At 50.6% G+C, this 26,690-nt stretch overlaps 38 non-coding genes and 7 pseudogenes across 38 annotated transcripts in view; all 45 read left to right on the top strand.

Moving 5' to 3' along the window:
• The first annotated feature begins 315 nt into the window (after positions 1–315).
• On the top strand, positions 316–434 carry LOC127612823 (5S ribosomal RNA). The gene has a single exon (XR_007965963.1). It is a non-coding gene; the product is annotated as a 5S ribosomal RNA (ribosomal RNA).
• A 482-nt stretch (positions 435–916) lies between these two features.
• Positions 917–1,035, top strand: LOC127612761 (5S ribosomal RNA). Its single transcript, XR_007965940.1, has one exon. It is a non-coding gene; the product is annotated as a 5S ribosomal RNA (ribosomal RNA).
• A 480-nt stretch (positions 1,036–1,515) lies between these two features.
• LOC127612688 (5S ribosomal RNA) lies at positions 1,516–1,634 on the top strand. The gene has a single exon (XR_007965908.1). It is a non-coding gene; the product is annotated as a 5S ribosomal RNA (ribosomal RNA).
• Positions 1,635–2,114: 480 nt separating this feature from the next.
• Positions 2,115–2,223, top strand: LOC127616291 (uncharacterized; annotated as a pseudogene).
• Positions 2,224–2,704: 481 nt separating this feature from the next.
• Positions 2,705–2,823, top strand: LOC127614041 (5S ribosomal RNA). Its single transcript, XR_007966390.1, has one exon. It is a non-coding gene; the product is annotated as a 5S ribosomal RNA (ribosomal RNA).
• A 481-nt stretch (positions 2,824–3,304) lies between these two features.
• Positions 3,305–3,423, top strand: LOC127612709 (5S ribosomal RNA). The gene has a single exon (XR_007965924.1). It is a non-coding gene; the product is annotated as a 5S ribosomal RNA (ribosomal RNA).
• A 480-nt stretch (positions 3,424–3,903) lies between these two features.
• On the top strand, positions 3,904–4,022 carry LOC127612642 (5S ribosomal RNA). Its single transcript, XR_007965894.1, has one exon. It is a non-coding gene; the product is annotated as a 5S ribosomal RNA (ribosomal RNA).
• Positions 4,023–4,502: 480 nt separating this feature from the next.
• LOC127612586 (5S ribosomal RNA) lies at positions 4,503–4,621 on the top strand. The gene has a single exon (XR_007965878.1). It is a non-coding gene; the product is annotated as a 5S ribosomal RNA (ribosomal RNA).
• Positions 4,622–5,101: 480 nt separating this feature from the next.
• Positions 5,102–5,210, top strand: LOC127615948 (uncharacterized; annotated as a pseudogene).
• A 480-nt stretch (positions 5,211–5,690) lies between these two features.
• On the top strand, positions 5,691–5,809 carry LOC127612540 (5S ribosomal RNA). The gene has a single exon (XR_007965862.1). It is a non-coding gene; the product is annotated as a 5S ribosomal RNA (ribosomal RNA).
• Positions 5,810–6,290: 481 nt separating this feature from the next.
• On the top strand, positions 6,291–6,409 carry LOC127612433 (5S ribosomal RNA). The gene has a single exon (XR_007965851.1). It is a non-coding gene; the product is annotated as a 5S ribosomal RNA (ribosomal RNA).
• Positions 6,410–6,890: 481 nt separating this feature from the next.
• LOC127612312 (5S ribosomal RNA) lies at positions 6,891–7,009 on the top strand. The gene has a single exon (XR_007965750.1). It is a non-coding gene; the product is annotated as a 5S ribosomal RNA (ribosomal RNA).
• Positions 7,010–7,489: 480 nt separating this feature from the next.
• LOC127612682 (5S ribosomal RNA) lies at positions 7,490–7,608 on the top strand. The gene has a single exon (XR_007965907.1). It is a non-coding gene; the product is annotated as a 5S ribosomal RNA (ribosomal RNA).
• Positions 7,609–8,088: 480 nt separating this feature from the next.
• Positions 8,089–8,197, top strand: LOC127616284 (uncharacterized; annotated as a pseudogene).
• Positions 8,198–8,678: 481 nt separating this feature from the next.
• Positions 8,679–8,797, top strand: LOC127614030 (5S ribosomal RNA). Its single transcript, XR_007966389.1, has one exon. It is a non-coding gene; the product is annotated as a 5S ribosomal RNA (ribosomal RNA).
• A 482-nt stretch (positions 8,798–9,279) lies between these two features.
• On the top strand, positions 9,280–9,398 carry LOC127612206 (5S ribosomal RNA). The gene has a single exon (XR_007965650.1). It is a non-coding gene; the product is annotated as a 5S ribosomal RNA (ribosomal RNA).
• A 480-nt stretch (positions 9,399–9,878) lies between these two features.
• On the top strand, positions 9,879–9,997 carry LOC127612147 (5S ribosomal RNA). The gene has a single exon (XR_007965610.1). It is a non-coding gene; the product is annotated as a 5S ribosomal RNA (ribosomal RNA).
• Positions 9,998–10,478: 481 nt separating this feature from the next.
• LOC127612074 (5S ribosomal RNA) lies at positions 10,479–10,597 on the top strand. The gene has a single exon (XR_007965562.1). It is a non-coding gene; the product is annotated as a 5S ribosomal RNA (ribosomal RNA).
• A 480-nt stretch (positions 10,598–11,077) lies between these two features.
• LOC127612677 (5S ribosomal RNA) lies at positions 11,078–11,196 on the top strand. Its single transcript, XR_007965906.1, has one exon. It is a non-coding gene; the product is annotated as a 5S ribosomal RNA (ribosomal RNA).
• A 480-nt stretch (positions 11,197–11,676) lies between these two features.
• On the top strand, positions 11,677–11,785 carry LOC127616278 (uncharacterized; annotated as a pseudogene).
• A 481-nt stretch (positions 11,786–12,266) lies between these two features.
• Positions 12,267–12,385, top strand: LOC127614019 (5S ribosomal RNA). Its single transcript, XR_007966388.1, has one exon. It is a non-coding gene; the product is annotated as a 5S ribosomal RNA (ribosomal RNA).
• A 482-nt stretch (positions 12,386–12,867) lies between these two features.
• LOC127612032 (5S ribosomal RNA) lies at positions 12,868–12,986 on the top strand. The gene has a single exon (XR_007965548.1). It is a non-coding gene; the product is annotated as a 5S ribosomal RNA (ribosomal RNA).
• Positions 12,987–13,466: 480 nt separating this feature from the next.
• On the top strand, positions 13,467–13,585 carry LOC127612003 (5S ribosomal RNA). Its single transcript, XR_007965534.1, has one exon. It is a non-coding gene; the product is annotated as a 5S ribosomal RNA (ribosomal RNA).
• Positions 13,586–14,065: 480 nt separating this feature from the next.
• On the top strand, positions 14,066–14,184 carry LOC127611962 (5S ribosomal RNA). The gene has a single exon (XR_007965520.1). It is a non-coding gene; the product is annotated as a 5S ribosomal RNA (ribosomal RNA).
• A 480-nt stretch (positions 14,185–14,664) lies between these two features.
• Positions 14,665–14,773, top strand: LOC127615941 (uncharacterized; annotated as a pseudogene).
• A 480-nt stretch (positions 14,774–15,253) lies between these two features.
• On the top strand, positions 15,254–15,372 carry LOC127614007 (5S ribosomal RNA). The gene has a single exon (XR_007966387.1). It is a non-coding gene; the product is annotated as a 5S ribosomal RNA (ribosomal RNA).
• A 481-nt stretch (positions 15,373–15,853) lies between these two features.
• On the top strand, positions 15,854–15,972 carry LOC127611896 (5S ribosomal RNA). Its single transcript, XR_007965500.1, has one exon. It is a non-coding gene; the product is annotated as a 5S ribosomal RNA (ribosomal RNA).
• A 480-nt stretch (positions 15,973–16,452) lies between these two features.
• On the top strand, positions 16,453–16,561 carry LOC127615937 (uncharacterized; annotated as a pseudogene).
• Positions 16,562–17,042: 481 nt separating this feature from the next.
• Positions 17,043–17,161, top strand: LOC127613996 (5S ribosomal RNA). Its single transcript, XR_007966386.1, has one exon. It is a non-coding gene; the product is annotated as a 5S ribosomal RNA (ribosomal RNA).
• A 482-nt stretch (positions 17,162–17,643) lies between these two features.
• On the top strand, positions 17,644–17,762 carry LOC127611837 (5S ribosomal RNA). The gene has a single exon (XR_007965482.1). It is a non-coding gene; the product is annotated as a 5S ribosomal RNA (ribosomal RNA).
• A 480-nt stretch (positions 17,763–18,242) lies between these two features.
• Positions 18,243–18,361, top strand: LOC127611782 (5S ribosomal RNA). The gene has a single exon (XR_007965455.1). It is a non-coding gene; the product is annotated as a 5S ribosomal RNA (ribosomal RNA).
• Positions 18,362–18,841: 480 nt separating this feature from the next.
• Positions 18,842–18,960, top strand: LOC127611730 (5S ribosomal RNA). Its single transcript, XR_007965438.1, has one exon. It is a non-coding gene; the product is annotated as a 5S ribosomal RNA (ribosomal RNA).
• Positions 18,961–19,440: 480 nt separating this feature from the next.
• On the top strand, positions 19,441–19,559 carry LOC127611673 (5S ribosomal RNA). Its single transcript, XR_007965417.1, has one exon. It is a non-coding gene; the product is annotated as a 5S ribosomal RNA (ribosomal RNA).
• A 481-nt stretch (positions 19,560–20,040) lies between these two features.
• LOC127613985 (5S ribosomal RNA) lies at positions 20,041–20,159 on the top strand. The gene has a single exon (XR_007966385.1). It is a non-coding gene; the product is annotated as a 5S ribosomal RNA (ribosomal RNA).
• A 482-nt stretch (positions 20,160–20,641) lies between these two features.
• Positions 20,642–20,760, top strand: LOC127611616 (5S ribosomal RNA). Its single transcript, XR_007965389.1, has one exon. It is a non-coding gene; the product is annotated as a 5S ribosomal RNA (ribosomal RNA).
• Positions 20,761–21,241: 481 nt separating this feature from the next.
• On the top strand, positions 21,242–21,360 carry LOC127613974 (5S ribosomal RNA). The gene has a single exon (XR_007966384.1). It is a non-coding gene; the product is annotated as a 5S ribosomal RNA (ribosomal RNA).
• A 482-nt stretch (positions 21,361–21,842) lies between these two features.
• On the top strand, positions 21,843–21,961 carry LOC127613535 (5S ribosomal RNA). The gene has a single exon (XR_007966221.1). It is a non-coding gene; the product is annotated as a 5S ribosomal RNA (ribosomal RNA).
• A 482-nt stretch (positions 21,962–22,443) lies between these two features.
• LOC127611559 (5S ribosomal RNA) lies at positions 22,444–22,562 on the top strand. Its single transcript, XR_007965371.1, has one exon. It is a non-coding gene; the product is annotated as a 5S ribosomal RNA (ribosomal RNA).
• A 483-nt stretch (positions 22,563–23,045) lies between these two features.
• LOC127611529 (5S ribosomal RNA) lies at positions 23,046–23,164 on the top strand. The gene has a single exon (XR_007965360.1). It is a non-coding gene; the product is annotated as a 5S ribosomal RNA (ribosomal RNA).
• A 479-nt stretch (positions 23,165–23,643) lies between these two features.
• On the top strand, positions 23,644–23,752 carry LOC127616745 (uncharacterized; annotated as a pseudogene).
• A 482-nt stretch (positions 23,753–24,234) lies between these two features.
• On the top strand, positions 24,235–24,353 carry LOC127612617 (5S ribosomal RNA). Its single transcript, XR_007965886.1, has one exon. It is a non-coding gene; the product is annotated as a 5S ribosomal RNA (ribosomal RNA).
• Positions 24,354–24,833: 480 nt separating this feature from the next.
• On the top strand, positions 24,834–24,952 carry LOC127611476 (5S ribosomal RNA). The gene has a single exon (XR_007965334.1). It is a non-coding gene; the product is annotated as a 5S ribosomal RNA (ribosomal RNA).
• A 479-nt stretch (positions 24,953–25,431) lies between these two features.
• On the top strand, positions 25,432–25,550 carry LOC127613517 (5S ribosomal RNA). Its single transcript, XR_007966217.1, has one exon. It is a non-coding gene; the product is annotated as a 5S ribosomal RNA (ribosomal RNA).
• Positions 25,551–26,029: 479 nt separating this feature from the next.
• On the top strand, positions 26,030–26,148 carry LOC127611414 (5S ribosomal RNA). Its single transcript, XR_007965315.1, has one exon. It is a non-coding gene; the product is annotated as a 5S ribosomal RNA (ribosomal RNA).
• A 484-nt stretch (positions 26,149–26,632) lies between these two features.
• LOC127613190 (5S ribosomal RNA) overlaps positions 26,633–26,690 on the top strand; it is a 119-nt gene continuing 61 nt past the window's right edge. The window contains exon 1 of the ribosomal RNA XR_007966094.1: positions 26,633–26,690. This exon is cut by the window's right edge and continues 61 nt beyond it. This is a non-coding gene — a ribosomal RNA (5S ribosomal RNA).

The following is a 26,690-nucleotide window of genomic DNA, read 5'->3' as shown; positions in this document are numbered from 1 at the left end:
GCCGTCTGCACGGGGATCGGTCATGATAGCACTTGGACATGAAACAGCTGGGGATTTCCGCCTGCTGGATGCCTTTGCACCTCCACTGGAAAAGCCCACTTTTGCAACAAACGTCAAATACCGCATCTGCGTGCTCGCAGAGGACCGTATGCGAGCCTGACAGGCTGCGCGCTCAAACCACCACGGGAGCGGGCCCCTCCTTTGTGCACTCCGGAGGAGGTTTATTAAATGAAAAAAAAAATCACCCCACGACTCCACCCCCGACCCGGAAGTGCCCTGTCTGCTATAAAGAGGACAATTTTCGCGTTTTCCCTCGCTTACGGCCATACTACCCTGAGAACGCCCGATCTCGTCCGATCTCGGAAGCTAAGCAGGGTCGGGCCTGGTTAGTACTTGGATGGGAGACCGCCTGGGAATACCAGGTGCTGTAAGCTTTTGCACCCACCTCCAATTCACAACACGATTCACTGCTCTTTCCAAAAATTTTGGCATTCATTCGTCATTCAACTTTCACTTATCCTGTGGTTTGAAATCGTTTCCTTCACGTTGATTTGACAGATCAACGTCTCTTTGGAATAAAATTAATGTCCAACAGAGGGAGCCGTCTGCACGTGGATCGATAATGATAGCACTTGGACATGAAGCAGCTTGGGATTTCCGCCTGCTGGATGCTTTTGCACCTCCACTGGAAAAGCCAACTTTTGCAACAGACATCAAGTACCGTATCTGCGTGCTCGCAGAGGACCGTATGCGAGCCTGACAGGCTGCGCTCTCAAACCACCACGGGAGCGGGCCCCTCCTTTGTGCACTCCGGAGGAGGTTTATTAAATGAAAAAAAAAAATCACCCCACTACTCCACCCCCGACCCGGAAGTGCCCTGTCTGCTATAAAGAGGACAATTTTCACGTTTTCCCTCGCTTACGGCCATACTACCCTGAGAACGCCCGATCTCGTCCGATCTCGGAAGCTAAGCAGGGTCGGGCCTGGTTAGTACTTGGATGGGAGACCGCCTGGGAATACCAGGTGCTGTAAGCTTTTGGACCCACCTCCAATTCTCAACACGATTCACTGCTCTTTCCAAAAATTTTGGCATTCATTCGTCATTCAACTTTCACTTATCCTGTGGTTTGAAATCGTTTCCTTCACGTTGATTTGACAGATCAACGTCTCTTTGGAATAAAATTAATGTCCAACAGAGGGAGCCGTCTGCACGGGGATCGGTCATTATAGCACTTGGACATGAAACAGCTTGGGATTTCCGCCTGCTGGATGCCTTTGCACCTCCACTGGAAAAGCCCACTTTTGCAACAAACGTCAAATACCGCATCTGCGTGCTCGCAGAGGACCGTATGCGAGCCTGACAGGCTGCGCGCTCAAACCACCACGGGAGCGGGCCCCTCCTTCGTGCTCTCGGGAGGAGGTCATTAAATGAAAAAAAAAATCACCCCACGACTCCATCCCCGACCCGCAAGTGCCCTGTCTGCTATAAAGGGGACAATTTTCACGTTTTCCCTCGCTTACGGCCATACTACCCTGAGAACCCCCGATCTCGTCCGATCTCGGAAGCTAAGCAGGGTCGGGCCTGGTTAGTACTTGGATGGGAGACCGCCTGGGAATACCAGGTGCTGTAAGCTTTTGCACCCACCTCCAATTCACAACACGATTCACTGCTCTTTCCAAAAATTTTGGCATTCATTCGTCATTCAACTTTCACTTATCCTGTGGTTTGAAATCGTTTCCTTCACGTTGATTTGACAGATCAACGTCTCTTTGGAATAAAATTAATGTCCAACAGAGGGAGCCGTCTGCACGTGGATCGGTAATGATAGCACTTGGACATGAAGCAGCTTGGGATTTCCGCCTGCTGGATGCTTTTGCACCTCCACTGGAAAAGCCAACTTTTGCAACAGACATCAAATACAGCCTCTGCGTGCTCGCAGAGGACCGTATGCGAGCCTGACAGGCTGCGCGCTCAAACCACCACAGGAGCGGGTCCCTCCTTTGTGCACTCCGGAGGAGGTTTATTAAATGAAAAAAAAATCACCCCACTACTCCACCCCCGACCCAGAAGTGCCCTGTCTGCTATAAAGGGGACAATTTTCACGTTTACCCTCGCTTACGGCCATACTACCCTGAGAGCACCCGATCTCGGAAGCTAAGCAGGGTCGGGCCTGGTTAGTACTTGGATGGGAGACCCCCTGGGAATACCAGGTGCTGTAAGCTTTTGCACCCACCTCCAATTCTCAACACGATTCACTGCTCTTTCCAAAAATTTTGGCATTCATTCGTCATTCAACTTTCACTTATCCTGTGGTTTGAAATCGTTTCCTTCACGTTGATTTGACAGATCAACGTCTCTTTGGAATAAAATTAATGTCCAACAGAGGGAGCCGTCTGCACGGGGATCGGTCATGATAGCACTTGGACTTGAAACAGCTTGGGATTTCCGCCTGCTGGATGCCTTTGCACCTCCACTGGAAAAGCCCACTTTTGCAACAAACGTCAAATACCGCATCTGCGTGCTCGCAGAGGACCGTATGCGAGCCTGACAGGCTGCGCGCTCAAACCACCACGGGAGCGGGCCCCTCCTTTGTGCACTCCGGAGGAGGTTTATTAAATGAAAAAAAAAATCACCCCACTACTCCACCCTCGACCCGGAAGTGCCCTGTCTGCTATAAAGAGGACAATTTTCACGTTTTCCCTCGCTTACGGCCATACTACCCTGAGAACGCCCGATCTCGTCCGATCTCGGAAGCTAAGCAGTGTCGGGCCTGGTTAGTACTTGGATGGGAGACCGCCTGGGAATACCAGGTGCTGTAAGCTTTTGCACCCACCTCCAATTCTCAACACGATTCACTGCTCTTTCCAAAAATTTTGGCATTCATTCGTCATTCAACTTTCACTTATCCTGTGGTTTGAAATCGTTTCCTTCACGTTGATTTGACAGATCAACGTCTCTTTGGAATAAAATTAATGTCCAACAGAGGGAGCCGTCTGCACGGGGATCGGTCATGATAGCACTTGGACATGAAACAGCTTGGGATTTCCGCCTGCTGGATGCCTTTGCACCTCCACTGGAAAAGCCCACTTTTGCAACAAACGTCAAATACCGCATCTGCGTGCTCGCAGAGGACCGTATGCGAGCCTGACAGGCTGCGCGCTCAAACCACCACGGGAGCGGGCCCCTCCTTTGTGCACTCCGGAGGAGGTTTATTAAATGAAAAAAAAAATCACCCCACTACTCCACCCCCGACCCGGAAGTGCCCTGTCTGCTATAAAAAGGACAATTTTCGCGTTTTCCCTCGCTTACGGCCATACTACCCTGAGAACGCCCGATCTCGTCCGATCTCGGAAGCTAAGCAGGGTCGGGCCTGGTTAGTACTTGGATGGGAGACCGCCTGGGAATACCAGGTGCTGTAAGCTTTTGCACCCACCTCCAATTCTCAACACGATTCACTGCTCTTTCCAAAAATTTTGGCATTCATTCCTCATTCAACTTTCACTTATCCTGTGGTTTGAAATCGTTTCCTTCACGTTGATTTGACAGATCAACGTCTCTTTGGAATAAAATTAATGTCCAACAGAGGGAGCCGTCTGCACGGGGATCGGTCATGATAGCACTTGGACATGAAACAGCTTGGGATTTCCGCCTGCTGGATGCCTTTGCACCTCCACTGGAAAAGCCCACTTTTGCAACAAACGTCAAATACCGCATCTGCGTGCTCGCAGAGGACCGTATGCGAGCCTGACAGGCTGCGCGCTCAAACCACCACGGGAGCGGGCCCCTCCTTTGTGCACTCCGGAGGAGGTTTATTAAATGAAAAAAAAATCACCCCACGACTCCACCCCCGACCCGGAAGTGCCCTGTCTGCTATAAAGAGGACAATTTTCGCGTTTTCCCTCGCTTACGGCCATACTACCCTGAGAACGCCCGATCTCGTCCGATCTCGGAAGCTAAGCAGGGTCGGGCCTGGTTAGTACTTGGATGGGAGACCGCCTGGGAATACCAGGTGCTGTAAGCTTTTGCACCCACCTCCAATTCACAACACGATTCACTGCTCTTTCCAAAAATTTTGGCATTCATTCGTCATTCAACTTTCACTTATCCTGTGGTTTGAAATCGTTTCCTTCACGTTGATTTGACAGATCAACGTCTCTTTGGAATAAAATTAATGTCCAACAGAGGGAGCCGTCTGCACGGGGATCGGTCATGATAGCACTTGGACATGAAACAGCTTGGGATTTCCGCCTGCTGGATGCCTTTGCACCTCCACTGGAAAAGCCCACTTTTGCAACAAACGTCAAATACCGCATCTGCGTGCTCGCAGAGGACCGTATGCGAGCCTGACAGGCTGCGCGCTCAAACCACCACGGGAGCGGGCCCCTCCTTCGTGCTCTATGGAGGAGGTCATTAAATGAAAAAAAAAATCACCCCACGACTCCATCCCCGACCCGCAAGTGCCCTGTCTGCTATAAAGGGGACAATTTTCACGTTTTCCCTCGCTTACGGCCATACTACCCTGAGAACGCCCGATCTCGTCCGATCTCGGAAGCTAAGCAGGGTCGGGCCTGGTTAGTACTTGGATGGGAGACCGCCTGGGAATACCAGGTGCTGTAAGCTTTTGCACCCACCTCCAATTCACAACACGATTCACTGCTCTTTCCAAAAATGTTGGCATTCATTCGTCATTCAACTTTCACTTATCCTGTGGTTTGAAATCGTTTCCTTCACGTTGATTTGACAGATCAACGTCTCTTTGGAATAAAATTAATGTCCAACAGAGGGAGCCGTCTGCACGTGGATCGGTAATGATAGCACTTGGACATGAAGCAGCTTGGGATTTCCGCCTGCTGGATGCTTTTGCACCTCCACTGGAAAAGCCAACTTTTGCAACAGACATCAAATACAGCCTCTGCGTGCTCGCAGAGGACCGTATGCGAGCCTGACAGGCTGCGCGCTCAAACCACCACGGGAGCGGGTCCCTCCTTTGTGCACTCCGGAGGAGGTTTATTAAATGAAAAAAAAATCACCCCACTACTCCACCCCCGACCCAGAAGTGCCCTGTCTGCTATAAAGGGGACAATTTTCACGTTTACCCTCGCTTACGGCCATACTACCCTGAGAGCACCCGATCTCGGAAGCTAAGCAGGGTCGGGCCTGGTTAGTACTTGGATGGGAGACCGCCTGGGAATACCAGGTGCTGTAAGCTTTTGGACCCACCTCCAATTCTCAACATGATTCACTGCTCTTTCCAAAAATTTTGGCATTCATTCGTCATTCAACTTTCACTTATCCTGTGGTTTGAAATCGTTTCCTTCACGTTGATTTGACAGATCAACGTCTCTTTGGAATAAAATTAATGTCCAACAGAGGGAGCCGTCTGCACGGGGATCGGTCATGATAGCACTTGGACATGAAACAGCTTGGGATTTCCGCCTGCTGGATGCCTTTGCACCTCCACTGGAAAAGCCCACTTTTGCAACAAACGTCAAATACCGCATCTGCGTGCTCGCAGAGGACCGTATGCGAGCCTGACAGGCTGCGCGCTCAAACCACCACGGGAGCGGGCCCCTCCTTCGTGCTCTCGGGAGGAGGTCATTAAATGAAAAAAAAAATCACCCCACGACTCCATCCCCGACCCGCAAGTGCCCTGTCTGCTATAAAGGGGACAATTTTCACGTTTTCCCTCGCTTACGGCCATACTACCCTGAGAACGCCCGATCTCGTCCGATCTCGGAAGCTAAGCAGGGTCGGGCCTGGTTAGTACTTGGATGGGAGACCGCCTGGGAATACCAGGTGCTGTAAGCTTTTGCACCCACCTCCAATTCACAACACGATTCACTGCTCTTTCCAAAAATTTTGGCATTCATTCGTCATTCAACTTTCACTTATCCTGTGGTTTGAAATCGTTTCCTTCACGTTGATTTGACAGATCAACGTCTCTTTGGAATAAAATTAATGTCCAACAGAGGGAGCCGTCTGCACGGGGATCGGTCATGATAGCACTTGGACATGAAACAGCTTGGGATTTCCGCCTGCTGGATGCCTTTGCACCTCCACTGGAAAAGCCCACTTTTGCAACAAACGTCAAATACCGCATCTGCGTGCTCGCAGAGGACCGTATGCGAGCCTGACAGGCTGCGCGCTCAAACCACCACGGGAGCGGGCCCCTCCTTTGTGCACTCCGGAGGAGGTTTATTAAATGAAAAAAAAAATCACCCCACGACTCCACCCCCGACCCGGAAGTGCCCTGTCTGCTATAAAGAGGACAATTTTCGCGTTTTCCCTCGCTTACGGCCATACTACCCTGAGAACGCCCGATCTCGTCCGATCTCGGAAGCTAAGCAGGGTCGGGCCTGGTTAGTACTTGGATGGGAGACCGCCTGGGAATACCAGGTGCTGTAAGCTTTTGCACCCACCTCCAATTCACAACACGATTCACTGCTCTTTCCAAAAATTTTGGCATTCATTCGTCATTCAACTTTCACTTATCCTGTGGTTTGAAATCGTTTCCTTCACGTTGATTTGACAGATCAACGTCTCTTTGGAATAAAATTAATGTCCAACAGAGGGAGCCGTCTGCACGTGGATCGATAATGATAGCACTTGGACATGAAGCAGCTTGGGATTTCCGCCTGCTGGATGCTTTTGCACCTCCACTGGAAAAGCCAACTTTTGCAACAGACATCAAGTACCGTATCTGCGTGCTCGCAGAGGACCGTATGCGAGCCTGACAGGCTGCGCTCTCAAACCACCACGGGAGCGGGCCCCTCCTTTGTGCACTCCGGAGGAGGTTTATTAAATGAAAAAAAAAATCACCCCACTACTCCACCCCCGACCCGGAAGTGCCCTGTCTGCTATAAAGAGGACAATTTTCACGTTTTCCCTCGCTTACGGCCATACTACCCTGAGAACGCCCGATCTCGTCCGATCTCGGAAGCTAAGCAGGGTCGGGCCTGGTTAGTACTTGGATGGGAGACCGCCTGGGAATACCAGGTGCTGTAAGCTTTTGGACCCACCTCCAATTCTCAACACGATTCACTGCTCTTTCCAAAAATTTTGGCATTCATTCGTCATTCAACTTTCACTTATCCTGTGGTTTGAAATCGTTTCCTTCACGTTGATTTGACAGATCAACGTCTCTTTGGAATAAAATTAATGTCCAACAGAGGGAGCCGTCTGCACGGGGATCGGTCATGATAGCACTTGGACATGAAACAGCTTGGGATTTCCGCCTGCTGGATGCCTTTGCACCTCCACTGGAAAAGCCCACTTTTGCAACAAACGTCAAATACCGCATCTGCGTGCTCGCAGAGGACCGTATGCGAGCCTGACAGGCTGCGCGCTCAAACCACCACGGGAGCGGGCCCCTCCTTCGTGCTCTCGGGAGGAGGTCATTAAATGAAAAAAAAAATCACCCCACGACTCCATCCCCGACCCGCAAGTGCCCTGTCTGCTATAAAGGGGACAATTTTCACGTTTTCCCTCGCTTACGGCCATACTACCCTGAGAACCCCCGATCTCGTCCGATCTCGGAAGCTAAGCAGGGTCGGGCCTGGTTAGTACTTGGATGGGAGACCGCCTGGGAATACCAGGTGCTGTAAGCTTTTGCACCCACCTCCAATTCACAACACGATTCACTGCTCTTTCCAAAAATTTTGGCATTCATTCGTCATTCAACTTTCACTTATCCTGTGGTTTGAAATCGTTTCCTTCACGTTGATTTGACAGATCAACGTCTCTTTGGAATAAAATTAATGTCCAACAGAGGGAGCCGTCTGCACGTGGATCGGTAATGATAGCACTTGGACATGAAGCAGCTTGGGATTTCCGCCTGCTGGATGCTTTTGCACCTCCACTGGAAAAGCCAACTTTTGCAACAGACATCAAATACAGCCTCTGCGTGCTCGCAGAGGACCGTATGCGAGCCTGACAGGCTGCGCGCTCAAACCACCACAGGAGCGGGTCCCTCCTTTGTGCACTCCGGAGGAGGTTTATTAAATGAAAAAAAAATCACCCCACTACTCCACCCCCGACCCAGAAGTGCCCTGTCTGCTATAAAGGGGACAATTTTCACGTTTACCCTCGCTTACGGCCATACTACCCTGAGAGCACCCGATCTCGGAAGCTAAGCAGGGTCGGGCCTGGTTAGTACTTGGATGGGAGACCCCCTGGGAATACCAGGTGCTGTAAGCTTTTGCACCCACCTCCAATTCTCAACACGATTCACTGCTCTTTCCAAAAATTTTGGCATTCATTCGTCATTCAACTTTCACTTATCCTGTGGTTTGAAATCGTTTCCTTCACGTTGATTTGACAGATCAACGTCTCTTTGGAATAAAATTAATGTCCAACAGAGGGAGCCGTCTGCACGGGGATCGGTCATGATAGCACTTGGACTTGAAACAGCTTGGGATTTCCGCCTGCTGGATGCCTTTGCACCTCCACTGGAAAAGCCCACTTTTGCAACAAACGTCAAATACCGCATCTGCGTGCTCGCAGAGGACCGTATGCGAGCCTGACAGGCTGCGCGCTCAAACCACCACGGGAGCGGGCCCCTCCTTTGTGCACTCCGGAGGAGGTTTATTAAATGAAAAAAAAAATCACCCCACTACTCCACCCTCGACCCGGAAGTGCCCTGTCTGCTATAAAGAGGACAATTTTCACGTTTTCCCTCGCTTACGGCCATACTACCCTGAGAACGCCCGATCTCGTCCGATCTCGGAAGCTAAGCAGTGTCGGGCCTGGTTAGTACTTGGATGGGAGACCGCCTGGGAATACCAGGTGCTGTAAGCTTTTGCACCCACCTCCAATTCTCAACACGATTCACTGCTCTTTCCAAAAATTTTGGCATTCATTCGTCATTCAACTTTCACTTATCCTGTGGTTTGAAATCGTTTCCTTCACGTTGATTTGACAGATCAACGTCTCTTTGGAATAAAATTAATGTCCAACAGAGGGAGCCGTCTGCACGGGGATCGGTCATGATAGCACTTGGACATGAAACAGCTTGGGATTTCCGCCTGCTGGATGCCTTTGCACCTCCACTGGAAAAGCCCACTTTTGCAACAAACGTCAAATACCGCATCTGCGTGCTCGCAGAGGACCGTATGCGAGCCTGACAGGCTGCGCGCTCAAACCACCACGGGAGCGGGCCCCTCCTTTGTGCACTCCGGAGGAGGTTTATTAAATGAAAAAAAAAAATCACCCCACTACTCCACCCCCGACCCGGAAGTGCCCTGTCTGCTATAAAAAGGACAATTTTCGCGTTTTCCCTCGCTTACGGCCATACTACCCTGAGAACGCCCGATCTCGTCCGATCTCGGAAGCTAAGCAGGGTCGGGCCTGGTTAGTACTTGGATGGGAGACCGCCTGGGAATACCAGGTGCTGTAAGCTTTTGCACCCACCTCCAATTCTCAACACGATTCACTGCTCTTTCCAAAAATTTTGGCATTCATTCGTCATTCAACTTTCACTTATCCTGTGGTTTGAAATCGTTTCCTTCACGTTGATTTGACAGATCAACGTCTCTTTGGAATAAAATTAATGTCCAACAGAGGGAGCCGTCTGCACGGGGATCGGTCATGATAGCACTTGGACATGAAACAGCTTGGGATTTCCGCCTGCTGGATGCCTTTGCACCTCCACTGGAAAAGCCCACTTTTGCAACAAACGTCAAATACCGCATCTGCGTGCTCGCAGAGGACCGTATGCGAGCCTGACAGGCTGCGCGCTCAAACCACCACGGGAGCGGGCCCCTCCTTTGTGCACTCCGGAGGAGGTTTATTAAATGAAAAAAAAATCACCCCACGACTCCACCCCCGACCCGGAAGTGCCCTGTCTGCTATAAAGAGGACAATTTTCACGTTTTCCCTCGCTTACGGCCATACTACCCTGAGAACGCCCGATCTCGTCCGATCTCGGAAGCTAAGCAGGGTCGGGCCTGGTTAGTACTTGGATGGGAGACCGCCTGGGAATACCAGGTGCTGTAAGCTTTTGCACCCACCTCCAATTCACAACACGATTCACTGCTCTTTCCAAAAATTTTGGCATTCATTCGTCATTCAACTTTCACTTATCCTGTGGTTTGAAATCGTTTCCTTCACGTTGATTTGACAGATCAACGTCTCTTTGGAATAAAATTAATGTCCAACAGAGGGAGCCGTCTGCACGTGGATCGATAATGATAGCACTTGGACATGAAGCAGCTTGGGATTTCCGCCTGCTGGATGCTTTTGCACCTCCACTGGAAAAGCCAACTTTTGCAACAGACATCAAGTACCGTATCTGCGTGCTCGCAGAGGACCGTATGCGAGCCTGACAGGCTGCGCTCTCAAACCACCACGGGAGCGGGCCCCTCCTTTGTGCACTCCGGAGGAGGTTTATTAAATGAAAAAAAAAATCACCCCACTACTCCACCCCCGACCCGGAAGTGCCCTGTCTGCTATAAAGAGGACAATTTTCACGTTTTCCCTCGCTTACGGCCATACTACCCTGAGAACGCCCGATCTCGTCCGATCTCGGAAGCTAAGCAGGGTCGGGCCTGGTTAGTACTTGGATGGGAGACCGCCTGGGAATACCAGGTGCTGTAAGCTTTTGGACCCACCTCCAATTCTCAACACGATTCACTGCTCTTTCCAAAAATTTTGGCATTCATTCGTCATTCAACTTTCACTTATCCTGTGGTTTGAAATCGTTTCCTTCACGTTGATTTGACAGATCAACGTCTCTTTGGAATAAAATTAATGTCCAACAGAGGGAGCCGTCTGCACGGGGATCGGTCATGATAGCACTTGGACATGAAACAGCTTGGGATTTCCGCCTGCTGGATGCCTTTGCACCTCCACTGGAAAAGCCCACTTTTGCAACAAACGTCAAATACCGCATCTGCGTGCTCGCAGAGGACCGTATGCGAGCCTGACAGGCTGCGCGCTCAAACCACCACGGGAGCGGGCCCCTCCTTCGTGCTCTCGGGAGGAGGTCATTAAATGAAAAAAAAAATCACCCCACGACTCCATCCCCGACCCGCAAGTGCCCTGTCTGCTATAAAGGGGACAATTTTCACGTTTTCCCTCGCTTACGGCCATACTACCCTGAGAACCCCCGATCTCGTCCGATCTCGGAAGCTAAGCAGGGTCGGGCCTGGTTAGTACTTGGATGGGAGACCGCCTGGGAATACCAGGTGCTGTAAGCTTTTGCACCCACCTCCAATTCACAACACGATTCACTGCTCTTTCCAAAAATTTTGGCATTCATTCGTCATTCAACTTTCACTTATCCTGTGGTTTGAAATCGTTTCCTTCACGTTGATTTGACAGATCAACGTCTCTTTGGAATAAAATTAATGTCCAACAGAGGGAGCCGTCTGCACGTGGATCGGTAATGATAGCACTTGGACATGAAGCAGCTTGGGATTTCCGCCTGCTGGATGCTTTTGCACCTCCACTGGAAAAGCCAACTTTTGCAACAGACATCAAATACAGCCTCTGCGTGCTCGCAGAGGACCGTATGCGAGCCTGACAGGCTGCGCGCTCAAACCACCACAGGAGCGGGTCCCTCCTTTGTGCACTCCGGAGGAGGTTTATTAAATGAAAAAAAAATCACCCCACTACTCCACCCCCGACCCAGAAGTGCCCTGTCTGCTATAAAGGGGACAATTTTCACGTTTACCCTCGCTTACGGCCATACTACCCTGAGAGCACCCGATCTCGGAAGCTAAGCAGGGTCGGGCCTGGTTAGTACTTGGATGGGAGACCCCCTGGGAATACCAGGTGCTGTAAGCTTTTGCACCCACCTCCAATTCTCAACACGATTCACTGCTCTTTCCAAAAATTTTGGCATTCATTCGTCATTCAACTTTCACTTATCCTGTGGTTTGAAATCGTTTCCTTCACGTTGATTTGACAGATCAACGTCTCTTTGGAATAAAATTAATGTCCAACAGAGGGAGCCGTCTGCACGGGGATCGGTCATGATAGCACTTGGACTTGAAACAGCTTGGGATTTCCGCCTGCTGGATGCCTTTGCACCTCCACTGGAAAAGCCCACTTTTGCAACAAACGTCAAATACCGCATCTGCGTGCTCGCAGAGGACCGTATGCGAGCCTGACAGGCTGCGCGCTCAAACCACCACGGGAGCGGGCCCCTCCTTTGTGCACTCCGGAGGAGGTTTATTAAATGAAAAAAAAAATCACCCCACTACTCCACCCTCGACCCGGAAGTGCCCTGTCTGCTATAAAGAGGACAATTTTCACGTTTTCCCTCGCTTACGGCCATACTACCCTGAGAACGCCCGATCTCGTCCGATCTCGGAAGCTAAGCAGTGTCGGGCCTGGTTAGTACTTGGATGGGAGACCGCCTGGGAATACCAGGTGCTGTAAGCTTTTGCACCCACCTCCAATTCTCAACACGATTCACTGCTCTTTCCAAAAATTTTGGCATTCATTCGTCATTCAACTTTCACTTATCCTGTGGTTTGAAATCGTTTCCTTCACGTTGATTTGACAGATCAACGTCTCTTTGGAATAAAATTAATGTCCAACAGAGGGAGCCGTCTGCACGGGGATCGGTCATGATAGCACTTGGACATGAAACAGCTTGGGATTTCCGCCTGCTGGATGCCTTTGCACCTCCACTGGAAAAGCCCACTTTTGCAACAAACGTCAAATACCGCATCTGCGTGCTCGCAGAGGACCGTATGCGAGCCTGACAGGCTGCGCGCTCAAACCACCACGGGAGCGGGCCCCTCCTTTGTGCACTCCGGAGGAGGTTTATTAAATGAAAAAAAAAAATCACCCCACTACTCCACCCCCGACCCGGAAGTGCCCTGTCTGCTATAAAAAGGACAATTTTCGCGTTTTCCCTCGCTTACGGCCATACTACCCTGAGAACGCCCGATCTCGTCCGATCTCGGAAGCTAAGCAGGGTCGGGCCTGGTTAGTACTTGGATGGGAGACCGCCTGGGAATACCAGGTGCTGTAAGCTTTTGCACCCACCTCCAATTCTCAACACGATTCACTGCTCTTTCCAAAAATTTTGGCATTCATTCGTCATTCAACTTTCACTTATCCTGTGGTTTGAAATCGTTTCCTTCACGTTGATTTGACAGATCAACGTCTCTTTGGAATAAAATTAATGTCCAACAGAGGGAGCCGTCTGCACGGGGATCGGTCATGATAGCACTTGGACATGAAACAGCTTGGGATTTCCGCCTGCTGGATGCCTTTGCACCTCCACTGGAAAAGCCCACTTTTGCAACAAACGTCAAATACCGCATCTGCGTGCTCGCAGAGGACCGTATGCGAGCCTGACAGGCTGCGCGCTCAAACCACCACGGGAGCGGGCCCCTCCTTTGTGCACTCCGGAGGAGGTTTATTAAATGAAAAAAAAATCACCCCACGACTCCACCCCCGACCCGGAAGTGCCCTGTCTGCTATAAAGAGGACAATTTTCGCGTTTTCCCTCGCTTACGGCCATACTACCCTGAGAACGCCCGATCTCGTCCGATCTCGGAAGCTAAGCAGGGTCGGGCCTGGTTAGTACTTGGATGGGAGACCGCCTGGGAATACCAGGTGCTGTAAGCTTTTGCACCCACCTCCAATTCACAACACGATTCACTGCTCTTTCCAAAAATTTTGGCATTCATTCGTCATTCAACTTTCACTTATCCTGTGGTTTGAAATCGTTTCCTTCACGTTGATTTGACAGATCAACGTCTCTTTGGAATAAAATTAATGTCCAACAGAGGGAGCCGTCTGCACGGGGATCGGTCATGATAGCACTTGGACATGAAACAGCTTGGGATTTCCGCCTGCTGGATGCCTTTGCACCTCCACTGGAAAAGCCCACTTTTGCAACAAACGTCAAATACCGCATCTGCGTGCTCGCAGAGGACCGTATGCGAGCCTGACAGGCTGCGCGCTCAAACCACCACGGGAGCGGGCCCCTCCTTCGTGCTCTCGGGAGGAGGTCATTAAATGAAAAAAAAAATCACCCCACGACTCCATCCCCGACCCGCAAGTGCCCTGTCTGCTATAAAGGGGACAATTTTCACGTTTTCCCTCGCTTACGGCCATACTACCCTGAGAACGCCCGATCTCGTCCGATCTCGGAAGCTAAGCAGGGTCGGGCCTGGTTAGTACTTGGATGGGAGACCGCCTGGGAATACCAGGTGCTGTAAGCTTTTGCACCCACCTCCAATTCACAACACGATTCACTGCTCTTTCCAAAAATTTTGGCATTCATTCGTCATTCAACTTTCACTTATCCTGTGGTTTGAAATCGTTTCCTTCACGTTGATTTGACAGATCAACGTCTCTTTGGAATAAAATTAATGTCCAACAGAGGGAGCCGTCTGCACGTGGATCGGTAATGATAGCACTTGGACATGAAGCAGCTTGGGATTTCCGCCTGCTGGATGCTTTTGCACCTCCACTGGAAAAGCCAACTTTTGCAACAGACATCAAATACAGCCTCTGCGTGCTCGCAGAGGACCGTATGCGAGCCTGACAGGCTGCGCGCTCAAACCACCACGGGAGCGGGTCCCTCCTTTGTGCACTCCGGAGGAGGTTTATTAAATGAAAAAAAAATCACCCCACTACTCCACCCCCGACCCAGAAGTGCCCTGTCTGCTATAAAGGGGACAATTTTCACGTTTACCCTCGCTTACGGCCATACTACCCTGAGAGCACCCGATCTCGGAAGCTAAGCAGGGTCGGGCCTGGTTAGTACTTGGATGGGAGACCGCCTGGGAATACCAGGTGCTGTAAGCTTTTGCACCCACCTCCAATTCTCAACACGATTCACTGCTCTTTCCAAAAATTTTGGCATTCATTCGTCATTCAACTTTCACTTATCCTGTGGTTTGAAATCGTTTCCTTCACGTTGATTTGACAGATCAACGTCTCTTTGGAATAAAATTAATGTCCAACAGAGGGAGCCGTCTGCACGGGGATCGGTCATGATAGCACTTGGACTTGAAACAGCTTGGGATTTCCGCCTGCTGGATGCCTTTGCACCTCCACTGGAAAAGCCCACTTTTGCAACAAACGTCAAATACCGCATCTGCGTGCTCGCAGAGGACCGTATGCGAGCCTGACAGGCTGCGCGCTCAAACCACCACGGGAGCGGGCCCCTCCTTTGTGCACTCCGGAGGAGGTTTATTAAATGAAAAAAAAATCACCCCACTACTCCACCCTCGACCCGGAAGTGCCCTGTCTGCTATAAAGAGGACAATTTTCACGTTTTCCCTCGCTTACGGCCATACTACCCTGAGAACGCCCGATCTCGTCCGATCTCGGAAGCTAAGCAGTGTCGGGCCTGGTTAGTACTTGGATGGGAGACCGCCTGGGAATACCAGGTGCTGTAAGCTTTTGCACCCACCTCCAATTCTCAACACGATTCACTGCTCTTTCCAAAAATTTTGGCATTCATTCGTCATTCAACTTTCACTTATCCTGTGGTTTGAAATCGTTTCCTTCACGTTGATTTGACAGATCAACGTCTCTTTGGAATAAAATTAATGTCCAACAGAGGGAGCCGTCTGCACGGGGATCGGTCATGATAGCACTTGGACATGAAACAGCTTGGGATTTCCGCCTGCTGGATGCCTTTGCACCTCCACCGGAAAAGCCCACTTTTGCAACAAACGTCAAATACCGCATCTGCGTGCTCGCAGAGGACCGTATGCGAGCCTGACAGGCTGCGCGCTCAAACCACCACGGGAGCGGGCCCCTCCTTTGTGCACTCCGGAGGAGGTTTATTAAATGAAAAAAAAAATCACCCCACTACTCCACCCCCGACCCGGAAGTGCCCTGTCTGCTATAAAGAGGAAAATTTTCGCGTTTTCCCTCGCTTACGGCCATACTACCCTGAGAACGCCCGATCTCGTCCGATCTCGGAAGCTAAGCAGGGTCGGGCCTGGTTAGTACTTGGATGGGAGACCGCCTGGGAATACCAGGTGCTGTAAGCTTTTGCACCCACCTCCAATTCTCAACACGATTCACTGCTCTTTCCAAAGATTTTGGCATTCATTCGTCATTCAACTTTCACTTATCCTGTGGTTTGAAATCGTTTCCTTCACGTTGATTTGACAGATCAACGTCTCTTTGGAATAAAATTAATGTCCAACAGAGGGAGCCGTCTGCACGTGGATCGGTAATGATAGCACTTGGACATGAAGCAGCTTGGGATTTCCGCCTGCTGGATGCTTTTGCACCTCCACTGGAAAAGCCAACTTTTGCAACAGACATCAAATACAGCCTCTGCGTGCTCGCAGAGGACCGTATGCGAGCCTGACAGGCTGCACGCTCAAACCACCACGGGAGCGGGTCCCTCCTTTGTGCACTCCGGAGGAGGTTTATTAAATGAAAAAAAAATCACCCCACTACTCCACCCCCGACCCAGAAGTGCCCTGTCTGCTATAAAGGGGATAATTTTCACGTTTACCCTCGCTTACGGCCATACTACCCTGAGAGCACCCGATCTCGGAAGCTAAGCAGGGTCGGGCCTGGTTAGTACTTGGATGGGAGACCGCCTGGGAATACCAGGTGCTGTAAGCTTTTGCACCCACCTCCAATTCTCAACACGATTCACTGCTCTTTCCAAAAATTTTGGCATTCATTCGTCATTCAACTTTCACTTATCCTGTGGTTTGAAATCGTTTCCTTCACGTTGATTTGACAGATCAACGTCTCTTTGGAATAAAATTAATGTCCAACAGAGGGAGCCGTCTGCACGGGGATCGGTCATGATAGCACTTGGACTTGAAACAGCTTGGGATTTCCGCCTGCTGGATGCCTTTGCACCTCCACTGGAAAAGCCCACTTTTGCAACAAACGTCAAATACCGCATCTGCGTCCTCGCAGAGGACCGTATGCGAGCCTGACAGGCTGCGCGCTCAAACTACCACGGGAGCGGGCCCCTCCTTTGTGCACTCCGGAGGAGGTTTATTAAATGAAAAAAAAAATCACCCCACTACTCCACCCTCGACCCGGAAGTGCCCTGTCTGCTATAAAGAGGACAATTTTCACGTTTTCCCTCGCTTACGGCCATACTACCCTGAGAACGCCCGATCTCGTCCGATCTCGGAAGCTAAGCAGTGTCGGGCCTGGTTAGTACTTGGATGGGAGACCGCCTGGGAATACCAGGTGCTGTAAGCTTTTGCACCCACCTCCAATTCTCAACACGATTCACTGCTCTTTCCAAAAATTTTGGCATTCATTCGTCATTCAACTTTCACTTATCCTGTGGTTTGAAATCGTTTCCTTCACGTTGATTTGACAGATCAACGTCTCTTTGGAATAAAATTAATGTCCAACAGAGGGAGCCGTCTGCACGGGGATCGGTCATGATAGCACTTGGACATGAAACAGCTTGGGATTTCCGCCTGCTGGATGCCTTTGCACCTCCACTGGAAAAGCCCACTTTTGCAACAAACGTCAAATACCGCATCTGCGTGCTCGCAGAGGACCGTATGCGAGCCTGACAGGCTGCGCGCTCAAACCACCACGGGAGCGGGCCCCTCCTTTGTGCACTCCGGAGGAGGTTTATTAAATGAAAAAAAAAAATCACCCCACTACTCCACCCCCGACCCGGAAGTGCCCTGTCTGCTATAAAAAGGACAATTTTCGCGTTTTCCCTCGCTTACGGCCATACTACCCTGAGAACGCCCGATCTCGTCCGATCTCGGAAGCTAAGCAGGGTCGGGCCTGGTTAGTACTTGGATGGGAGACCGCCTGGGAATACCAGGTGCTGTAAGCTTTTGCACCCACCTCCAATTCTCAACACGATTCACTGCTCTTTCCAAAAATTTTGGCATTCATTCGTCATTCAACTTTCACTTATCCTGTGGTTTTAAATCGTTTCCTTCACGTTGATTTGACAGATCAACGTCTCTTTGGAATAAAATTAATGTCCAACAGAGGGAGCCGTCTGCACGGGGATCGGTCATGATAGCACTTGGACATGAAACAGCTTGGGATTTCCGCCTGCTGGATGCCTTTGCACCTCCACTGGAAAAGCCCACTTTTGCAACAAACGTCAAATACCGCATCTGCGTGCTCGCAGAGGACCGTATGCGAGCCTGACAGGCTGCGCGCTCAAACCACCACGGGAGCGGGCCCCTCCTTTGTGCACTCCGGAGGAGGTTTATTAAATGAAAAAAAAATCACCCCACTACTCCACCCTCGACCCGGAAGTGCCCTGTCTGCTATAAAGAGGACAATTTTCGCGTTTTCCCTCGCTTACGGCCATACTACCCTGAGAACGCCCGATCTCGTCCGATCTCGGAAGCTAAGCAGGGTCGGGCCTGGTTAGTACTTGGATGGGAGACCGCCTGGGAATACCAGGTGCTGTAAGCTTTTGCACCCACCTCCAATTCTCAACACGATTCACTGCTCTTTCCAAAAATTTTGGCATTCATTCGTCATTCAACTTTCACTTATCCTGTGGTTTGAAATCGTTTCCTTCACGTTGATTTGACAGATCAACGTCTCTTTGGAATAAAATTAATGTCCAACAGAGGGAGCCGTCTGCACGGGGATCGGTCATGATAGCACTTGGACATGAAACAGCTTGGGATTTCCGCCTGCTGGATGCCTTTGCACCTCCACTGGAAAAGCCCACTTTTGCAACAAACGTCAAATACCGCATCTGCGTGCTCGCAGAGGACCGTATGCGAGCCTGACAGGCTGCGCGCTCAAACCACCACGGGAGCGGGCCCCTCCTTCGTGCTCTCGGGAGGAGGTCATTAAATGAAAAAAAAAATCACCCCACGACTCCATCCCCGACCCGCAAGTGCCCTGTCTGCTATAAAGGGGACAATTTTCACGTTTTCCCTCGCTTACGGCCATACTACCCTGAGAACGCCCGATCTCGTCCGATCTCGGAAGCTAAGCAGGGTCGGGCCTGGTTAGTACTTGGATGGGAGACCGCCTGGGAATACCAGGTGCTGTAAGCTTTTGCACCCACCTCCAATTCACAACACGATTCACTGCTCTTTCCAAAAATTTTGGCATTCATTCGTCATTCAACTTTCACTTATCCTGTGGTTTGAAATCGTTTCCTTCACGTTGATTTGACAGATCAACGTCTCTTTGGAATAAAATTAATGTCCAACAGAGGGAGCCGTCTGCACGTGGATCGGTAATGATAGCACTTGGACATGAAGCAGCTTGGGATTTCCGCCTGCTGGATGCTTTTGCACCTCCACTGGAAAAGCCAACTTTTGCAACAGACATCAAATACAGCCTCTGCGTGCTCGCAGAGGACCGTATGCGAGCCTGACAGGCTGCGCGCTCAAACCACCACGGGAGCGGGCCCCTCCTTCGTGCTCTCGGGAGGAGGTCATTAAATGAAAAAAAAAATCACCCCACTACTCCACCCCCGACCCGGAAGTGCCCTGTCTGCTATAAAGAGGACAATTTTCGCGTTTTCCCTCGCTTACGGCCATACTACCCTGAGAACGCCCGATCTCGTCCGATCTCGGAAGCTAAGCAGGGTCGGGCCTGGTTAGTACTTGGATGGGAGACCGCCTGGGAATACCAGGTGCTGTAAGCTTTTGCACCCACCTCCAATTCTCAACACGATTCACTGCTCTTTCCAAAAATTTTGGCATTCATTCGTCATTCAACTTTCACTCATCCTGTGGTTTGAAATCGTTTCCTTCACGTTGATTTGACAGATCAACGTCTCTTTGGAATAAAATTAATGTCCAACAGAGGGAGCCGTCTGCACGGGGATCGGTCATGATAGCACTTGGACATGAAACAGCTTGGGATTTCCGCCTGCTGGATGCCTTTGCACCTCCACTGGAAAAGCCCACTTTTGCAACAAACGTCAAATACCGCATCTGCGTGCTCGCAGAGGACCGTATGCGAGCCTGACAGGCTGCGCGCTCAAACCACCACGGGAGCGGGCCCCTCCTTTGTGCACTCCGGAGGAGGTTTATTAAATGAAAAAAAAAATCACCCCACTACTCCACCCTCGACCCGGAAGTGCCCTGTCTGCTATAAAGAGGACAATTTTCACGTTTTCCCTCGCTTACGGCCATACTACCCTGAGAACGCCCGATCTCGTCCGATCTCGGAAGCTAAGCAGTGTCGGGCCTGGTTAGTACTTGGATGGGAGACCGCCTGGGAATACCAGGTGCTGTAAGCTTTTGCACCCACCTCCAATTCTCAACACGATTCACTGCTCTTTCCAAAAATTTTGGCATTCATTCGTCATTCAACTTTCACTTATCCTGTGGTTTGAAATCGTTTCCTTCACGTTGATTTGACAGATCAACGTCTCTTTGGAATAAAATTAATGTCCAACAGAGGGAGCCGTCTGCACGGGGATCGGTCATGATAGCACTTGGACATGAAACAGCTTGGGATTTCCGCCTGCTGGATGCCTTTGCACCTCCACTGGAAAAGCCCACTTTTGCAACAAACGTCAAATACCGCATCTGCGTGCTCGCAGAGGACCGTATGCGAGCCTGACAGGCTGCGCGCTCAAACCACCACGGGAGCGGGCCCCTCCTTTGTGCACTCCGGAGGAGGTTTATTAAATGAAAAAAAAAAATCACCCCACTACTCCACCCCCGACCCGGAAGTGCCCTGTCTGCTATAAAAAGGACAATTTTCGCGTTTTCCCTCGCTTACGGCCATACTACCCTGAGAACGCCCGATCTCGTCCGATCTCGGAAGCTAAGCAGGGTCGGGCCTGGTTAGTACTTGGATGGGAGACCGCCTGGGAATACCAGGTGCTGTAAGCTTTTGCACCCACCTCCAATTCTCAACACGATTCACTGCTCTTTCCAAAAATTTTGGCATTCATTCGTCATTCAACTTTCACTTATCCTGTGGTTTGAAATCGTTTCCTTCACGTTGATTTGACAGATCAACGTCTCTTTGGAATAAAATTAATGTCCAACAGAGGGAGCCGTCTGCACGGGGATCGGTCATGATAGCACTTGGACTTGAAACAGCTTGGGATTTCCGCCTGCTGGATGCCTTTGCACCTCCACTGGAAAAGCCCACTTTTGCAACAAACGTCAAATACCGCATCTGCGTGCTCGCAGAGGACCGTATGCGAGCCTGACAGGCTGCGCGCTCAAACCACCACGGGAGCGGGCCCCTCCTTTGTGCACTCCGGAGGAGGTTTATTAAATGAAAAAAAAAATCACCCCACTACTCCACCCTCGACCCGGAAGTGCCCTGTCTGCTATAAAGAGGACAATTTTCGCGTTTTCCCTCGCTTACGGCCATACTACCCTGAGAACGCCCGATCTCGTCCGATCTCGGAAGCTAAGCAGTGTCGGGCCTGGTTAGTACTTGGATGGGAGACCGCCTGGGAATACCAGGTGCTGTAAGCTTTTGCACCCACCTCCAATTCTCAACACGATTCACTGCTCTTTCCAAAAATTTTGGCATTCATTCGTCATTCAACTTTCACTTATCCTGTGGTTTGAAATCGTTTCCTTCACGTTGATTTGACAGATCAACGTCTCTTTGGAATAAAATTAATGTCCAACAGAGGGAGCCGTCTGCACGGGGATCGGTCATGATAGCACTTGGACATGAAACAGCTTGGGATTTCCGCCTGCTGGATGCCTTTGCACCTCCACTGGAAAAGCCCACTTTTGCAACAAACGTCAAATACCGCATCTGCGTGCTCGCAGAGGACCGTATGCGAGCCTGACAGGCTGCGCGCTCAAACCACCACGGGAGCGGGCCCCTCCTTTGTGCACTCCGGAGGAGGTTTATTAAATGAAAAAAAAAAATCACCCCACTACTCCACCCCCGACCCGGAAGTGCCCTGTCTGCTATAAAGAGGAAAATTTTCGCGTTTTCCCTCGCTTACGGCCATACTACCCTGAGAACGCCCGATTTCGTCCGATCTCGGAAGCTAAGCAGGGTCGGGCCTGGTTAGTACTTGGATGGGAGACCGCCTGGGAATACCAGGTGCTGTAAGCTTTTGCACCCACCTCCAATTCTCAACACGATTCACTGCTCTTTCCAAAAATTTTGGCATTCATTCGTCATTCAACTTTCACTTATCCTGTGGTTTGAAATCGTTTCCTTCACGTTGATTTGACAGATCAACGTCTCTTTGGAATAAAATTAATGTCCAACAGAGGGAGCCGTCTGCACGGGGATCGGTCATGATAGCACTTGGACATGAAACAGCTTGGGATTTCCGCCTGCTGGATGCTTTTGCACCTCCACTGGAAAAGCCAACTTTTGCAACAGACATCAAGTACCGTATCTGCGTGCTCGCAGAGGACCGTATGCGAGCCTGACAGGCTGCGCGCTCAAACCACCACGGGAGCGGGCCCCTCCTTTGTGCACTCCGGAGGAGGTTTATTAAATGAAAAAAAAAAATCACCCCACTACTCCACCCCCGACCCGGAAGTGCCCTGTCTGCTATAAAGAGGACAATTTTCACGTTTTCCCTCGCTTACGGCCATACTACCCTGAGAACGCCCGATCTCGTCCGATCTCGGAAGCTAAGCAGGGTCGGGCCTGGTTAGTACTTGGATGGGAGACCGCCTGGGAATACCAGGTGCTGTAAGCTTTTGCACCCACCTCCAATTCTCAACACGATTCACTGCTCTTTCCAAAAATTTTGGCATTCATTCGTCATTCAACTTTCACTTATCCTGTGGTTTGAAATCGTTTCCTTCACGTTGATTTGACAGATCAACGTCTCTTTGGAATAAAATTAATGTCCAACAGAGGGAGCCGTCTGCACGGGGATCGGTCATGATAGCACTTGGACATGAAACAGCTTGGGATTTCCGCCTGCTGGATGCCTTTGCACCTCCACTGGAAAAGCCCACTTTTGCAACAAACGTCAAATACCGCATCTGCGTGCTCGCAGAGGACCGTATGCGAGCCTGACAGGCTGCGCGCTCAAACCACCACGGGAGCGGGCCCCTCCTTCGTGCTCTCGGGAGGAGGTCATTAAATGAAAAAAAAAAAAATCACCCCACTACTCCACCCCCGACCCGGAAGTGCTCTGTCTGCTATAAAGAGGACAATTTTCACGATTTCCCTCGCTTACGGCCATACTACCCTGAGAACGCCCGATCTCGTCCGATCTCGGAAGCTAAGCAGGGTCGGGCCTGGTTAGTACTTGGATGGGAGACCGCCTGGGAATACCAGGTGCTGTAAGCTTTTGCACCCACCTCCAATTCACAACACGATTCACTGCTCTTTCCAAAAATTTTGGCATTCATTCGTCATTCAACTTTCACTTATCCTGTGGTTTGAAATCGTTTCCTTCACGTTGATTTGACAGATCAACGTCTCTTTGGAATAAAATTAATGTCCAACAGAGGGAGCCGTCTGCACGTGGATCGGTAATGATAGCACTTGGACATGAAGCAGCTTGGGATTTCCGCCTGCTGGATGCTTTTGCACCTCCACTGGAAAAGCCAACTTTTGCAACAGACATCAAATACAGCCTCTGCGTGCTCGCAGAGGACCGTATGCGAGCCTGACAGGCTGCGCGCTCAAACCACCACGGGAGCGGGTCCCTCCTTTGTGCACTCCGGAGGAGGTTTATTAAATGAAAAAAAATCACCCCACTACTCCACCCCCGACCCAGAAGTGCCCTGTCTGCTATGAAGGGGACAATTTTCACGTTTACCCTCGCTTACGGCCATACTACCCTGAGAGCGCCCGATCTCGGAAGCTAAGCAGGGTCGGGCCTGGTTAGTACTTGGATGGGAGACCGCCTGGGAATACCAGGTGCTGTAAGCTTTTGCACCCACCTCCAATTCTCAACACGATTCACTGCTCTTTCCAAAAATTTTGGCATTCATTCGTCATTCAACTTTCACTTATCCTGTGGTTTGAAATCGTTTCCTTCACGTTGATTTGACAGATCAACGTCTCTTTGGAATAAAATTAATGTCCAACAGAGGGAGCCGTCTGCACGGGGATCGGTCATGATAGCACTTGGACATGAAACAGCTTGGGATTTCCGCCTGCTGGATGCCTTTGCACCTCCACTGGAAAAGCCCACTTTTGCAACAAACGTCAAATACCGCATCTGCGTGCTCGCAGAGGACCGTATGCGAGCCTGACAGGCTGCGCGCTCAAACCACCACGGGAGCGGGCCCCTCCTTTGTGCACTCCGGAGGAGGTTTATTAAATGAAAAAAAAAAATCACCCCACTACTCCACCCCCGACCCGGAAGTGCCCTGTCTGCTATAAAAAGGACAATTTTCGCGTTTTCCCTCGCTTACGGTCATACTACCCTGAGAACGCCCGATCTCGTCCGATCTCGGAAGCTAAGCAGGGTCGGGCCTGGTTAGTACTTGGATGGGAGACCGCCTGGGAATACCAGGTGCTGTAAGCTTTTGCACCCACCTCCAATTCTCAACACGATTCACTGCTCTTTCCAAAAATTTTGGCATTCATTCGTCATTCAACTTTCACTTATCTTGTGGTTTGAAATCGTTTCCTTCACGTTGATTTGACAGATCAACGTCTCTTTGGAATAAAATTAATGTCCAACAGAGGGAGCCGTCTGCACGTGGATCGATAATGATAGCACTTGGACATGAAGCAGCTTGGGATTTCCGCCTGCTGGATGCTTTTGCACCTCCACTGGAAAAGCCAACTTTTGCAACAAACGTCAAATACCGCATCTGCGTGCTCGCAGAGGACCGTATGCGAGCCTGACAGGCTGCGCGCTGAAACCACCACGGGAGCGGGCCCCTCCTTCGTGCTCTCGGGAGGAGGTCATTAAATGAAAAAAAAAATCACCCCACGACTCCATCCCCGACCCGCAAGTGCCCTGTCTGCTATAAAGGGGACAATTTTCACGTTTTCCCTCGCTTACGGCCATACTACCCTGAGAACGCCCGATCTCGTCCGATCTCGGAAGCTAAGCAGGGTCGGGCCTGGTTAGTACTTGGATGGGAGACCGCCTGGGAATACCAGGTGCTGTAAGCTTTTGCACCCACCTCCAATTCACAACACGATTCACTGCTCTTTCCAAAAATTTTGGCATTCATTCGTCATTCAACTTTCACTTATCCTGTGGTTTGAAATCGTTTCCTTCACGTTGATTTGACAGATCAACGTCTCTTTGGAATAAAATTAATGTCCAACAGAGGGAGCCGTCTGCACGGGGATCGGTCATGATAGCACTTGGACTTGAAACAGCTTGGGATTTCCGCCTGCTGGATGCCTTTGCACCTCCACTGGAAAAGCCCACTTTTGCAACAAACATCAAATACCGCATCTGCGTGCTCGCAGAGGACCGTATGCGAGCCTGACAGGCTGCGCGCTCAAACCACCACGGGAGCGGGTCCCTCCTTTGTGCACTCCTGAGGAGGTTTATTAAATGAAAAAAAATCACCCCACTACTCCACCCCCGACCCAGAAGTGCCCTGTCTGCTATAAAGAGGACAATTTTCGCACTTTCCCTCGCTTACGGCCATACTACCCTGAGAACGCCCGATCTCGTCCGGTCTCGGAAGCTAAGCAGGGTCGGGCCTGGTTAGTACTTGGATGGGAGACCGCCTGGGAATACCAGGTGCTGTAAGCTTTTGCACCCACCTCCAATCCACAACACGATTCACTGCTCTTTCCAAAAATTTTGGCATTCATTCGTCATTCAACTTTCACTTATCCTGTGGTTTGAAATCGTTTCCTTCACGTTGATTTGACAGATCAACGTCTCTTTGGAATAAAATTAATGTCCAACAGAGGGAGCCGTCTGCACGGGGATCGGTCATGATAGCACTTGGACATGAAACAGCTTGGGATTTCCGCCTGCTGGATGCCTTTGCACCTCCACTGGAAAAGCCCACTTTTGCAACAAACATCAAATACCGCATCTGCGTGCTCTCAGAGGACCGTATGCGAGCCTGACAGGCTGCGCGCTCAAACCACCACGGGAGCGGGCCCCTCCTTCGTGCTCTCGGGAGGAGGTCATTAAATGAAAAAAAAATCACCCCACTACTCCATCCCCGACCCGCAAGTGCCCTGTCTGCTATAAAGGGGACAATTTTCACGTTTTCCCTCGCTTACGGCCATACTACCCTGAGAACGCCCGATCTCGTCCGATCTCGGAAGCTAAGCAGGGTCGGGCCTGGTTAGTACTTGGATGGGAGACCGCCTGGGAATACCAGGTGCTGTAAGCTTTTGCACCCACCTCCAATTCTCAACACGATTCACTGCTCTTTCCAAAAATTTTGGCATTCATTCGTCATTCAACTTTCACTTATCCTGTGGTTTGAAATCGTTTCCTTCACATTGATTTGACAGATCAACGTCTCTTTGGAATAAAATTAATGTCCAACAGAGGGAGCCGTCTGCACGGGGATCGGTCATGATAGCACTTGGACATGAAACAGCTTGGGATTTCCGCCTGCTGGATGCCTTTGCACCTCCACTGGAAAAGCCCACTTTTGCAACAAACATCAAATACCGCATCTGCGTGCTCGCAGAGGACCGTATGCGAGCCTGACAGGCTGCGCGCTCAAACCACCACGGGAGCGGGCCCCTCCTTCGTGCTCTCGGGAGGAGGTCATTAAATGAAAAAAAAATAAAAGCACCCCACTACTCTATCCCCGACCCGCAAGTGCCCTGTCTGCTATAAAGGGGACAATTTTCACATTTTTCCTCGCTTATGGCCATACTACCCTGAGAACGCCCGATCTCGTCCGATCTCGGAAGCTAAGCA

Source organism: Hippocampus zosterae, chromosome 1 (genome assembly GCF_025434085.1).
Source record: "Hippocampus zosterae strain Florida chromosome 1, ASM2543408v3, whole genome shotgun sequence".
In the NCBI taxonomy this organism is placed as follows: domain Eukaryota; kingdom Metazoa; phylum Chordata; class Actinopteri; order Syngnathiformes; family Syngnathidae; genus Hippocampus; species Hippocampus zosterae.
The sequence above is the reverse complement of the archived record's forward strand: the minus strand, read 5'-3'. Positions and strand labels throughout refer to the sequence as shown.